Raw genomic sequence first — 249 nt, forward strand, 5'->3', positions numbered from 1 at the left:
GACAGGAAACATTGTGAGAGAGGGAGTATGACATGCAACAGTTGAATCAGGGACATTGCAGTTATAGGCGTCTGCACTCAGTCTTTAGGGTGCCCATTCCACTTTATAAGATTCCTTTAGTTTCTCTTCATTTATTTCATGCATGCATATGACATCAGTGAGTGGGAATAAACAAACTGTGTGTGTCTATGTCTGTGTGTTTGTGTGTGTGTCAGGCGTGTGCACAGATCCAGGCAGGAGGAACATGTT

Source organism: Etheostoma spectabile, chromosome 10 (genome assembly GCF_008692095.1).
Source record: "Etheostoma spectabile isolate EspeVRDwgs_2016 chromosome 10, UIUC_Espe_1.0, whole genome shotgun sequence".
NCBI classification, from domain to species: domain Eukaryota; kingdom Metazoa; phylum Chordata; class Actinopteri; order Perciformes; family Percidae; genus Etheostoma; species Etheostoma spectabile.